The sequence below is a fragment of the Chlorocebus sabaeus genome, chromosome 9, assembly GCF_047675955.1.
Source record: "Chlorocebus sabaeus isolate Y175 chromosome 9, mChlSab1.0.hap1, whole genome shotgun sequence".
Taxonomy (NCBI): Eukaryota; Metazoa; Chordata; class Mammalia; order Primates; family Cercopithecidae; genus Chlorocebus; species Chlorocebus sabaeus.
The window spans coordinates 95,828,683-95,842,381 of record NC_132912.1 but is presented as its reverse complement, the minus strand read 5'-3'; the positions used below and the strand labels follow the sequence as shown (position 1 = coordinate 95,842,381).

Here is a 13,699-nt window from a genome sequence, read left to right as displayed (position 1 = left end):
TGCACCTGGAGATCACCATGAATTTGAATTCTCTGCATGTGTCTCCTAGTGGACTTGAGAGTAGACCCGATCTTTCGACTCTGGAACCACAGACGCCTCAGGGCTTCTGGAAGAATCATGCACTGTTACCAGGGTTATATCGCCCCCTCCTCTCTCTTCAGAAAGACCTGCCCACCCTCTCAAGGCCCTCATGCCAGCAGCCTTGTGCTCTTAGACAGGGAGCTGACTGATTTGTCCAGCCTTGCCCTTGTCCTTCCACAGCCAGGGCAAGAGGCAAATTACAATTCTGCTTCTGCCTCTTTCATCCCCAACATTTTTTTTTTTTTTTTTTTTGAGATGGAGTCTCACTCTGTCACCCAGTCTGGGGTGCATTGATGTGGTCTCAGCTCACTGCAACCTCTGCCTCCCAGGTTCAAGTGATTCTCCCACCTCAGTCTCCCGAGTAGTTCAGACTACAGGCGTGTGCCACCACACCCGGCTAATTTTTGTATTTTTAGTAGAGACAGGGTTTCACTATGTTGGCCAGGCTGGTCTCGAACTCCTGACCTCATGATCTGCCTGCCTCGGCCTCCCAAAGTGCTGAGATTATAGGAGTGAGCCACCATGCCTGGCATCATCCCCCACATTTTCATACAAATAAAAGTAAATGCGGGTCTGGTGCAGTGCCTCATGCCTGTAATCCCAGCATTTTGGGAGACCGAGGTGGGTAGATCATTTGAGGTCAGGAGTTTGGGACCAGCCTGGCCAACAGGGTGAAACCTCATCGCTACTAAAAATACAAAAATTAGCTAAGTGTGGTGGTGCACGCCTGTAGTCCCAGCTATACAGGAGGCTGAGGCAGAAGAATTGCTTGAACCCGGGAGGCGGAGGTTGCAGTGGCCCAAAATTATGCCACTGCACTCCAGCCTGTGTGACAGAGCAAGACCCCCATCTCAAAAAAAAAGAAAAAAATTAAATGCACAGATGGACGTTCAAAACCAAAAATCAATAATGATGGCTTCTTCTAGAAGGTGAGGAACAGAAACATGGGGTCCGAGGAGGGAAGGAGACTTCACTCAACATCCTTTGTCTCCTTGTAACCAGGAGACTGCATTAGTGCTTATTGCATTGTAATAACAAAGTAGTTACTGAGACAGAAATACATGAAGGGCAAAAATCCTTAAGAAGGAAGAGGTACCCGGTCAGGGCTTCAGGGAGCATGCAGTGGGGACAGGGCCACCCAGGCTGGGAAGAGGCTGCATTTGCACGTCTGCCTCCTCTTCTGCCCCGCCCTTCTCCACCCCATTGGGAGGTGAACGAGCAGAGATCCCCATCCCCAGTCAAAAAAAAAGTGAGCCATCAACTGTATCTTCCCGACCCAAGAGTTACAGATGGGCAAGAGAAGAAGCTTACACACCCGTAAATGACGTGTTCTGGAGACTTCCTTTTCCAGCACCTGGGCCCCAGGACTGCCTCAGTGAAGGGCTTAGTGAAGTATGTGCCTTTATAGGCCTTCCATGGATGCAGAAGTGTAAACAGCTATCCACATGCCATGCAAAGCACCCATGATGGAAACATGTGCCAGGTACAGATGTGGGTGGAGAAGAGGGTAAAGCCTTTTCTTTTCTTTTCTTTTCTTTTTTTTTTTTTTTGAGATGAAGTCTCACTCTTGTTCCCCAGGCTGGAGTGCAATGGTGCGATCTCAGCTCACTGCAACCTCCACCTCCTGGGTTCAAGTGATTCTCCTGCCTCAGCCTCCCGAGTAGCTGGGATTACAGGCGCCCGCCACCACGCCCAGATAATTTTTTTGTATTTTTATTAGAAACGGGGTTTCACCATGTTGGCCAGGTTGGTCTCAAACTCCTGACCTCAGGTGATCCACCCACCTTGGCCTCCCAGAGTGCTGGGATTACAGGCATGAGCCACCGCACCCAGCCGGGTAAAGCCTTTTTTTCTGACCGCAGCATCAACTGGCCCACCTCTGCCCACCAAAGACCCAGAGCCAGGAAGGCTCAGTTCGTGGCTACCTGAGGGCTCCAGGACACACAGTCCATTCATCCGGGCAGTGAGTCTAGGGACCACTTGGCAATCGGTACCACCCCTTCTCCCAGGAGAAAGTGACTTCATTGTCCCAAGAGAAAGGGAGAAAAGAAATCCCTTCATGGGTTAGAAAGCAGGTTGCTTCCCCCCCCCCCCACCCTTTATGAATCTAGTTGTTGAACCTACCTTTGGCTGTTATGTCTCTCCATAATTATGCACAAGGCAAGAGAAAGCAACAACTGTAACTTGAGACTCAGCAATTCAGTTTAATCACCCCAACTAACTGACAGCGCGGGTATAAAACATCCCGCAACAATGCCGGCCCAATGGCTATTACAGTGATTTACTCTGGACCACATGAAGTTCAGCGGCCGGGGAATAGGGCAGAGCCTTAAACGGGCTTTCATGCCTGTGTCGTAAATTCAGATCACTGCTTCAAAGATGGTGCCAAAGTGCTGGTAACCCAAAGTCAAGGGGCCTAGGTTTTGTTTTCCAGGGCAAAGGGACACCATCAATGATGGGAGAGTTCTGCAGAGGTGACCCAGGGATGGGTTCCCTGCCACATCTTCCCCAGCTTTGTCTCTTTGGCCTAGAAGAAGAGGCATAAAAGGTGTCAGCGGCCCCAGTGCTCGGTAAATCACTGGGTGTGAATCAGTGGGGCTTCCTGATGGCCTTAGGGGGTCCTTTCTCCTGGAGGCCAAGCCCAGAAGGCCCCACACTCGATGACCCCATCAATGGGTCATCAGGCCTTGCTCAGTTACAGAAGAGACCTCTTCCAGGGTTAGAAAGAGGTGATGGGAGAAGAGTCCTCAATTCCTACAAAGAAATAGCCTCGACCCACTGTTTGGGTGGGAATTAAAGGAAAACGCAACATGCTGATACTGACCACTTAATAATCTCTAACATTTAATGAGCTTGGGCTTTATGCCAGGATTACTGCTACTGGGGAAAAAAAAAAAAACAGATTTGGTTTTAGAGCCAAAAAGACCAATGAGAAAAAGAAGTGTATATATTATATTTGAGATGAATATTAGTCATTCATCAACAACAGCTACCATCTATTAAGAGAACACTTTACCCCAATATTTACCTGGAAAGGGAAATATTTTAACTGCCGTTTTGCAGGAAACGGAAGTTAAGAAACTGATCCACAATCTTACCGTTAGTTATACCTAGGTATATGCATGCTCTTTTATAGGATATTGGTATATTTATTTCATATTTTAAATTTAGAATTGGAAGTGGTTTACACTTAGTGATTAGGTATTTTGAAACATAAAGAACAACTGTGTGGCAGGATACGATGGCACATGCCTGTAATCTCAACACCTTAGGAGGCCAAGGCAGGAGAATGGCTTAAACCCAGGAGTTTGAGATCAGCCTGAGCAACACAGCGAGACCTCCCCATCTCAAAAACCAAAACAAACAACAACAAAAGAATTGTTTTAACTATTTTTATACATTTCTGGAAAAGAAATGTCTTTGTTTTATTGGATGTAGTAGAAAAACCATTTGGCACAACAGCAGCCATCTCTAGCATGTTTCCTAAGTCGGAAGAGTTGAGAAACAGTCCATGACCTAGGAAGGCCCAGTGGTTCGGGAGACCTGGGGTCTGATCCCAGCCTGACATTCACTTGCTGTGTTACCTGAATCAAGCCCCTCCCCTTTCTGGGCCTTGGATTCATCTTCGAAGGTAAGAAGGCCAATTTCTCAGGTTCCCTCCAACCCAGCCCTAAAGCTTGGGATATAATTGGTGCACTCTTGGGGCAGCCTGCCACCTGGATACCCCATCCTGAGTGATACAAAACAGAATTTTCCTAGAGGAGTGGAACCAAGAGGGCTACTTTGTTCAAGGCCCTTTGTGCATTCTCTTGCCTCGCTGTGCTTGTAGAGCTAGATTTGCGCTGTCTTCAGGCCCTACAAGAGTCTTGGGTTTTGTGTAGCAGAAGTTTCTGCCGTGAACACCACCATAATGGCCTGGTCCAGGGATGGCAAATGCATTTTCTCTCATTTGCACAATGGTAGTCAGGGTCCAGTCAGGGGACAGAAATCACACCGGTGAATTTAATAGTCAGCATTGAACATGAGGAATTGTTAGCTAGGTATCCAAAAGGGTATAAACAGAACTCTAGCGTATCATGGAGATGGCAACTATGGAAAGCAGCTCCACCCACACAGCCAGAGCCTAAAGGAAGTATTGAAACATGGAAGGTTGGAAAAGGCAAAATTCAGACCTCTGAGGAAGGGGCTGGCAGGCTGGTGCCACTGTCTTTGAGGGGCACAAGGAGGGTGGTGTCACAAATTTTTGAAAAACTGCAAACTGGCTCAGCTTTTGCCACAAGAAGAAACTGCTGTTGTCTGGAAGGACAAGCATCGCCTGGGTGATGTGCACAGGAACCACAAGCAGATAGGAAGGAGGGATGCTACTCCTCCTCCTCCTCCCCCTCCCCCTCCTCCCTCTTCTCTTCCCCCCTTCCCCTCCCCCTCCTCCTCCTCCTCCTCCTGGCTGGTTGCTTTCCTCTAGCTCCCCCTGGTGGGCAGAGTCGCAGCCCCAGCATCACAAAGCGGGTATGGAAGGGTGAGTTTGGAGCTTTTCAGCTCCAAACTCACCACCTGGCCCAGCCACCTTCTTTGGGTTTGGTTGTAGCTTCCTGGAGTGCAGCATTGAGGCTTATGGGGCCTTGTCATCTTGTGATAACTTGGTGATGTCAGCCATAAGCCCAGAAAAAAAAAGTGGTGGCCTGAATGCCACATATTAGCCCTTTCTCTGGTGACTAAATTACCCGCCACAGTGAGCAGGAGAGGTGAGTGCCACTTCCTTACTTCTAAGGGCATGGACAGCTGAGCCACAAAGCCAAGACGATGATCAACAGAGTCTCCCCCCTTCACCTCCCTATCCTGCTCTCTTACCTAATGTCCACAATTAGGTCATGTCCAGAATCCGAAAGTAAAACGTAAACTCTTTACCCAGTGATTTCCTAGGAAATGTGGACTAGAGCAAGGAGAAGGATGGTTGAAAAAGAAGCATGCCCCTGGCCACCACCCTCTCACAGCCAAAGATATTCTTTTCCTAGGACCCTGGAAGGGCAAGAGTGAGGAATGGGAACAGACTCAGACAGCAGTGTGAGCCAAGCACTCCCCAGGAATTCAGCCCAGAGAAGAGCCAGTCAGAAAGCTGGTAAGGCTTTGGATTCAGGCAGCCATGGGTTAAAGTCTCAGGTCAGCCACTTTCTTTGTGTTTATAACTAAGTAACATACCATCTCTGTCCCTAAATTAGGTGGGCAAGAAACATAGATTCGTATGTTTTTTTAAATTTCAACTTCATTTCTATTTTGCTGATGAGAAATAATAATTCTAGTCTTTTCCATGGGGGTTTCAGGAGGATTTCGGTGGTGTGGCAGAGCTGGCTCATATGGTTCACGGGAGCAGATTACATGCTCCCTTCCCAGTTCTGCAGAGAGCTCACGTTGGTATCCTGAAATCCGTCACAGTAGGAGCTGTGCTACCAATCAGTAATGTTCAGTTTTGGGTTTTGGAGACCCAGATCACTAGTGCACCACAGATTCCCTTCTCTTCCCAAGGCCTGCATCAAGGTTGGGAGGTGCGAAGAGGTGGAGGGTACATTTGGTCATGGAAAAGGGTCCATCCATTTTCAGCCAGGGCTTCACACAGATCAGCCCCAAGATGACGCTTGCTCTTGTCTGCAAAGCATCTGTGCAATGCTTCTCTCATCCCCTTTCTGTGCCACCTTTGAGCATGGACCCTCTGCCTGGCTGTCCTTGTTCCCTCCCTGTACACACACTAGAAAGCACTTCCCTTGCAGCTCTGGTGACAAAAGAGAGCTCTCTGCTCTCCTCACTCATCTCTAGCCCCAGAAGTGTGTATACACACTAGTATATAAAAAAGTGTATACACACTTTTTTAAGTGTGAATAAAATCCTTCCTTCCTCACCTTCCTCAAATACTATTATTAATGTTTTTAAAATTTTGGAAACAAAACACCAGGAAATTCTGTCTCACATCTACCTTGAGCTCAGGAGCACAGGGTGACTCTCTGTTTGAATGAGAGAAAGAGGAGGAGGGAAATACTAGAAAGGAAAAATAGGTGAATATGGCAAGAATTTCAGGCCATAAATACATTCCATAATTCTGACCTTTTGAGTCCCCCCTCCTCCACTAGCTAATAGCATTCTTACACTTCTCTGTTGAGGTTGGAAGGACAAATAATGTCAATAAATGGTCTGTACAGTGTCTAGCACACAGTAGGTCCTCAATAAATGGTGGCTTCTTTCACCTTCATTGAGGCTCTGCATGAAGACAAGATTCAGTGGGGATAGAAAGTGAGAAACAGGTGCCTCATCCTTCTTTCCCTTGCATGGTGGCAGGGATTGTGACCCATTGGTGATCCACTGGGTTGGTCGTGTGACCCCTCCTTTGGGCTTTGATAAACAGATACTGGTACATTAATAATGGGGGAAAAAAAAAAACCACATACTCAGTTAACATGCAATGTCTTCTTAGGTGAAGCAGAAAGACTGATGGAATATTCGAAAACTGGATGAAACCAGTAATGCTCCCTTGGAGCATGGAATCTTGACAAGCCACCATCTTCTTGGATGGTTTCCCCTCAGTCCCTTTCCAAGCCTTCCTCTTGCCTGTTGTTCCAACTCTGCAAGTTTCACCTTTTAAAATTAAATTCCCGGCCAGGCACTGTGGCTCACGCCTGTAATCCCAGCACTTAGGGAGGCCTGAGGCAGGCAGATCATGAGGTCAGGAGTTCAAGACCAGCCTGGCCAACATGGTGAAACCCTGTCTCTACTAAAAATACGAAAATTAGCTGGGCATGGTGGCGGGCTCCTATAATCCCAACTACTCAGGAGGCTGAGACAGGAGAATTGCTTGAAACTGGGAGGTGGATGTTGCAGTGAGCTAAGATCACACCAATGCACTCCAGCCTGGGCAACAAGAGTGAGACTCAGCCAGGCGCAGTGGCTCAGGCCTGTAATCCCAGCACTTTGGGAGGCCAAGGCAGGAGGATCATGAGGTGAGGAGTTCGAGACCATCCTGACTAACACAGTGAAACCCCGTCTCTACTAAAAATACAAAAAATTAGCTGGGCATGGTGGTGGGCGCCTGTAGTCCCAGCTACTCGGGAGGCTGAGGCAGGAGAATGGTGTGACCCTGGGAGGCAGAGCTTGCAGTGAGCCGAGATCGCGCCACTGCACTCCAGCCTGGGTGACAGAGCTAGACTCCGTCTCAAAAAAAAAGAATGAGACTCCATCTCCAAAAAACAGAGAAACAAATAGAGAAAACAGGCTGGGTACAGTGCCTTAAGCCTGTAATCCCAGCACTTTGGGAGGCCGAGGAGGGCAGTTCATTTGCGGTCAGGAGTTCAAGACTAGCCTGGCCAACATGGTGAAACCCCATCTCTACAAAACATACAAAAGAATATTTAGCAGGATGTGGTGGCACACGCCTGTAGTCCCAGCTACTGGGGAAGCTGAGGCAGGAGAAATGCTTAATCCTGGGAGGTGGAGGTTGCAATGAGCTGAAATCGTGGCACTGCACACAGAGTGAGACTCCATCTCAAAAACAAGAAAATGAAAGAAACAATAGAGGAAATAAAATGGAATATCAAAAAACATTTGGTGGTTGGGTGCGGTGGCTCACGCCTGTAATCCCAGCACTTAGGGAGGCCAAGGCAGGCGGATCACTTGAGGTCAGACGTTTGAGACCAACCTGGCCAATGTGGTGAAACCTCATCTCTGCTAAAAAAAAAAAAAAATTATCTGAGCTTAGGCACATGCCTGTAGTCCTAGCTACTTGGGAGGCTGAGGCAAGAGAATTACTTGAACCTGGAAGGCGGAGGTTGCAGTGAGCCCATATTGCACCACTGCCCTCCTGCCTGGGCAACACAGCAAGACTCTATCTCCAAAAAAAAAAAAAAAAAAAAAATTGGTTGACCAAAAAGAAGACAGACAAGGAGCAACAAAGAAGAAAAAAACTGAAAAAACAAATGGAAAATAAGTAGCAAAATAATATTAGGTTGGTGCAAAAGTAACTGCAGTTTTTGCTGCAATTATTTTTGTACCAACTTAATAGGTTTAAACACAGCCATATCAAAACTTACTTTCAATGTAAAAGCCTCAAATTGAAAGGCAGAGATTGAGGCCTGGCATGGTGGCTCACACCTATAATTCCAGCACTTTCGGAGGCCAAGACGGGAGGATCACTCGAGCCCAGGAGTTTGAGACCAGCCTGGGCAACATGGTGAAACCCCTTCTCCAAAAAATGCAAAAAAATTAGCCAGACATGGTGGTGCGTGCCTGTAGGCCAAGTGGATGTAAAGTAGAATTCAAGGCCAGGCGCGGTGGCTCAAGCCTGTAATCCCAGCACTTTGGGAGGCCAAGATGGGTGGATCACGAGGTCAGGAGATCAAGACCATCCTGGCTAACACGGTAAAATCCCGTCTCTACTAAAAAATACAAAAAACTAGCCGGGCGAGGTGGCGGGCGCCTGTAGTCCCAGCTACTCTGGAGGCTGAGGCAGGAGAATGGCGTAAACCCGGGAGGCGGAGCTTGCAGTGAGCTGAGATCCGGCCACTGCACTCCAGCCTGGGCCACAGAGCGAGACTCCGTCTCAAAAAAAAAAAAAAAAAAAAGAAGGCCAGGCGCGGTGGCTCAAGCCTGTAATCCCAGCACTTTGGGAGGCCGAGACGGGCAGATCACGAGGTCAGGAGATCGAGACCATCCTGGCTAACACAGTGAAACCCCGTCTCTACTAAAAAATACAAAAAATAGCCAGGCGAAGTGGCGGGCGCCTGTAGTCCCTGAGACTCGGGAGGCTGAGGCAGGAGAATGGCGCAAACCCGGAAGGCGGAGATTGCAGTGAGCTGAGATCCGGCCACTGCACTCCACTCCAGCCTGGGCGACAGCGCGAGACTCTGTCTCAAAAAAAAAAAAAAAAAGAAAAGAAAAGAAAAGAAAAGTAGAACTCAAATATATGTTATCTACAAGACATAAAGGTTCATTACGAAGACACACATAGACTGAAAATGCTTATAGCTTTATTTATAAGAGCCCCAAACTGAAAACAGCCCAAATATACATTTAACAGATGAACAAATCGTGGTATAGCAATAAAATATAATTTTACTCAGGAATTAAAAGGGACAAACTGTACTACACATACCAACATGGATAAATCTCATAAAAACATTAGGAAGAACAAAAGACTTCAGATCCAAAAGAGTACACACTGCATGATTCCATTGATACAAAGTTCTGGAACAAGCAAAGTTTATCTACAGTTAAGGAAAACAGTGGTTGACTAAAAGAGTGGAATTGACTCCAGATAGACATGAGGAAACTCTCTAAGGTGATAGAAAAGTTTTCTTTCTTGATTGTGATGGTGATTATACAAATGCATTCATCTGAGGAAACTCATTGAACTGTGTACTTAAAATGTGTGTGATTTAAGGTATGTAAATTCACACCCCCAAAAAATTGATTATTAAAAAAAAGAGGATGAAAATGTGAAATGGTTAAGCCACTGTGGAAAGCAATTTGGCAGTTCTTCAAAAAGTTAAAAGTAGAATTATCATGTGACCCAGCAATCCCACTCCCAGGTATATTCACAAAAGAATTGAAAACAGGTACTGAAACAAACACATATACACGCGTACTCGTAGCCACAGCATTCACAACATCCAAAAGGTGGAAACAACCCAAATGTCCATCAGCAGATACATGAAATCAACAAATCGTGGCATATACATTAAAGGAAACCAAAATAGCACACCCAAAACCAAAAATTGGACGTATTTTGAGATCAGAGGGCCTGCAAACAGAAGCAGGCCTGCAAAGCTGCCTTTTGTGGAAGACACTTGCATCTGTAAAGAAAATCTGCACGGATGCAGCCAGGCTTTCTCTGAGGCCTTCCCTTGTCTAATCTAGGAAAGATTAACTGAGAGTCTGACACCTTTAAAAGTCTGGAAGAAACATTTGCCATCTATTCTCTCTGAGGGCTGCTACCTGTGAAGTTTCATTTACATTACAAGACCACCTATGCTAGCCACACCTCCCCTTCTCCCCCTCCCATAACCTGCTTTGCTGTAATCTAAGCCCTTATTGTTTCTGCAACCTCAAGATATTGTATAAGCTTCTGAACCCTATTGAGGGGTTGGAGTAATTACTCTGTGGTTTTCTCCCATGTGCACATTAATAAATCTGTGTGCCTTTTCTCTTATTAATTTGCCTTTTGTCAGTTGATTTTTCAGCAAAATTTCACAGGGCAAAGGAGGAGTTTTCCCTTGGCCCCTACAACATAGAATGAAAGAAATATCATTTGGCAATAAAAAGGAATGAAGTACTGATATGTACTACAGCATGGGTGAGCACTGAAAACACTATGCTGAGTGAAAGCCAGACACAAAAAATCACATCTCATAGGATGCTATTTATATGAAACATCCAGAATATTTAAATCTAGAGAGAAGACACAGGCCAAGGACTGAGGGAGGGGTAATAGGTTTCCTTGTGGGGTGATGAAAATGGGGACTAGACAGAGGTGGTGGTTGCACCACATTGTGAGTATACTAAATGCCCCTGAATCGTTCATTTTTCCATGGTTCCTTTTATGTTATCTGAATTTCACGTCAATAAAAAGAGATTTCTTTCTACTTCCAACCAAGAAAGAGTAACGGAAACCAGATTTACCCCCATGCCTGAAACAACCAAAAAGAATGGACAAAATATATGAAACAGCAGTTTCCAGGACACTTGGTAGCAGGCAACAAAGGACAGTGATCCCTGCGTGATAAGGAACAAATGATGGGAAGCCTATGACTGCCCCAGCTTATGGACTTGAAAGAGTTTCCAGGCCACAGCACATGGAGGAGTAATTCAAGCAGAATCCAGCAGCCCCTCAATCGAGGAGACACAGCTAAGAGTCTGGAAAGACAGTAAGAGGAATACAATAACTATAGCAATACAAAATATCTTATTAAAACAAAAAACAAGACATAACTCAGAATGTCTGGCATCCAATTAAAATTTACCAAGTATAATAAAGAAGCTAAAAAATATGACCCAAAATGAGGAGAAAAATTACCAGTTTAAACCAACCCAGAACTAATGCAGATGTCAGGATTAGCAGAGATAGACATTAAAACAGTTATTATATTTCATGTGTTCAAAAAGTTAAGCAGAGACAAGGAAGATAATACCAGAGGGCTGGGAGAAGACACGCAAACTGAACTTCTTCAGATGCAGACTACAATGTCTGAGATGAAAAATACTGTGGGCTGGGTCCAGTGGCTTATGCCTGTAATCCCAGCACTTTGGGAGGCTGAGGCAGGCAGATCACTTGAGGTCAGGAAGGATCACTTGAACCTGGAAGATGGAGGTTGCAGTGAGCTGAGATCGTGGCATTGCACTACACCCTGGGCGACAGAGCGACACTATGTCTCGAGAAAATAAAAAGGAAAAAAAAAATACTGTGGATGGGATTAATAGCGGATGAGACACGCAGAAGAAGAAAATAGTGAATTTGAATAGATAGCAATAAAAATTACCCAAAATGAAACAAAGAAAAGAGAATTTAAAAAATGCAAACAGCATCAGTAAACCATGAGATGACTTCAAGCAGTCCCCAAAGGAGAGAAAAGAGAGAAAGGAAAAAATTATTGAAGAAAATTATTGGCTAAAATTTTACAAAATTTGATGAAAAGATAAATCCACAAATCCAAGGAGCTCAACAAACTCCAAGCACAAGGAATTTGGAAGTACATTATAATCAAAATGCTCCCAACCAGTATTAAAGAGAAAATCTTAAAAAGCATTCAGAGGAAAAAAAAAACCCACATTATGTACAGAGAAACAGAAGTAAGAACAGCAATAAACGACTTGCTAGAAACAAGAGTAGTATCTTTAAAATGCTGAAATAAAAAAACTATTAATCTAAAATTCTCTATGTGGTAAAAAAAAAATCTTTCAAAAACAAAAGCAAAATGAAGACTTTATTAGGCATACAAAAGCTGAAAGACTTAATTAGAACAGACACACATTACATGAAAGGTTTTTTTAAAAGTTCAGGTTTTCCTGCCAACAGGGCATGAGGATCCAGTGTTCCATTCTAGCAGGAAAATGTGGGCCTGGCTGAAGAGCAGGCCCATATAATGTTTGAGAAGATCATGAAATACATCGGGGAGAATCTGCTGCCACTTGACAGGCCCAATGTCACCTACGCTATGCGAGTGAGAAGATTCTGCAGTTGGCTGCCAGTATCTCCAGGGACAAGCTGGTGTTGCTGGGAACCTGCTTCGGAAAATTCACTAAGACCCATAAGTTTCAGTTGCACATCACAGCTCTGGATTACCTTGTACCCTATGCCAAGTATAAAGTGCGGATGAAGCCTAGAGCTTCTTCCTGGAGCAGATCAGTCTTCCTGTATGGGAACCATCTGTTGAAATATGGTCTGGGTTGAATCACCAAAAAGACTTCTCAGTACCAGCGAGTGGTGGTGTGCTCCATGGCAGACATTCCTTGGGTTTTGGGGTGGCAGGAAAATCTACACAAGACTGCAGAAAAGTGGACCTCCTGGTGATTGTGGTATTTCATCATGCAGACACTGGAGAATATGTGAGACATGAAATGACACTGATTTAAAACAAAGTCAAGGCCTCACAGCTGTGTGGAAGGGCCAAGTTTTGTTCCCTGGGTTTGTGTAGACTCCACTACCTCGTTGAACTTTGTCAACACTGTGACCTCTTCAGGGACTCCTCCGTTTACTATTCTCTCTACCACTGACAAATGCAGGCTGGATTCTTACTGTACAGAAATGGCTTTAAAATGGAGTTTCAGATCTTTGTGTTTTCACTAAATAGAATATTCTGTTCTGTATTGGAATCAGAGGGCTTCTTGTTCTGAATAACAGGTTCAAAATCATTGGAACTGAAGACAAGAATATCTGTGATATAGCACTTTGCTTTCCAAACTCATAAGAGCAAAATGGATTTTCTCTGTTGTGTATTCACATCATGAGAGATAGATATTGTGCCACTTCTGGGATTTTACAAAGGAAATTTGGCTAAAATAACAAGAGAAATTTATTCAGCTGTTTTTCTATACGGTAAATTCTGTATGGTGTGGAAGAAAAACTTGGGTTCAAAGCCCGGTTCTGCTGCCGACCAGCTATATGGCCTTGGATGAGTCCTTCAACTTTAATAAGCATCATTTTCTTTTTCTGTTTAAAAAAACCACAAAACTTTTTTTTTTTAAACCTTAATCATTTACCTAAGAATGGTTTTTAGAACAAGAAATCAGGCCGGGCAGGGTGGCTCATGCCTGTAATCCCAGCACTTTGGGAGGCCAAGGTGGGTGGATCAGCTGAGGTCAGGAGTTCAAGACCAGCCTGGCCAATGTGGTGAAATCTCGTCTCTACCAAAAATACAAAAAATTAGCCGGGCGTGGTGGCGCATGCCTGTAATCCCAGCTACTCGGAGGCTGAGGCAGGAGAATCACTTGAACCTGGGAGGTGGAGGCTGCAGTGAGCCAAGATCGTGCCATTGCACTCTAGCCTGGGCAACAAGAATGAAACTCCATCTCAAAAAAAAAAAAAAAAAAAAAAAAGAATTAGAAATCATAATTGTAAAGCATCTAGCACAGTGCCTGGGAAATG

At 45.1% G+C, this 13,699-nt stretch overlaps 1 pseudogene; it reads left to right on the top strand.

The window, feature by feature from the left end:
• The first annotated feature begins 5,118 nt into the window (after positions 1-5,118).
• On the top strand, positions 5,119-12,687 carry LOC103216802 (60S ribosome subunit biogenesis protein NIP7 homolog pseudogene; annotated as a pseudogene).
• The last annotated feature ends 1,012 nt before the right edge of the window (positions 12,688-13,699 follow it).